Consider the following 793-nt stretch of genomic DNA (forward strand, 5'->3'; position numbering starts at 1 on the left):
AGATTCTTAGGCCCATAACTTTTCTTCCTAGTCAGCACAGGTCTAAAGCTTTAATTTTTCCTTTCAGGTGTATTTTGAGTGGCACCTGAGTTATCCCTTTGTTCATTTTATCTATGTTCTACTGACCCCAGATTCCTAATCTGAAGTTTGTAACCCCATCTGAGGTCATGTAACTTAATGTCAGTGCTAAGAAGTTTTTGGCAACAAAGAAAGTTTTCTGAACAAGCAACATCTCAAAATTAATTCAAAACCATGCATGTTAATTAAAGCAAGGTGTTTTCGTTAAACCAGTCCATGTTCCACTGTAGTTTTGATTTAGAACATCAACATGCATACCCTGTGATGTGTGCATGCAGTCACTATGCAGTGTTGGCAAACATTATCTAAAACACCTGGGTTCAAATTTTTGCCTTGTGCCACCTATTGTAAACTAATAAGGTGATAGAACCACTTGGTTTTGATTTTTGCCAAAGGTATTCTATGAACTGCAGTGTTCTTAAAAATACATAAAAGCATACAGCTGTTATAGAGAAATAGTGGTTTAACTATGGAAAACCAACACTTGCTATTTTCATTTCTTAGTATTTAGTACTTGTACTGGCTGGTTTTGTGTGTCAACTTGACACAGGCTGGAGTTATCACAGAGAAGGGAGTTTCAGCTGGGGAAGTGCCATGAGATCCAGCTGTGGAGCATTTTCTCAATTAGTGATCAAGGAGGTAGAGTTCCTTGTGGGTGGTGCCATCGCTGGGCTGGAAGTCTTGGGTTCTATAAGAGAGCAGGCTGAGCAAGCCA

The sequence above is a fragment of the Mastomys coucha genome, unplaced genomic scaffold (assembly GCF_008632895.1).
Source record: "Mastomys coucha isolate ucsf_1 unplaced genomic scaffold, UCSF_Mcou_1 pScaffold16, whole genome shotgun sequence".
NCBI classification, from domain to species: Eukaryota; Metazoa; Chordata; class Mammalia; order Rodentia; family Muridae; genus Mastomys; species Mastomys coucha.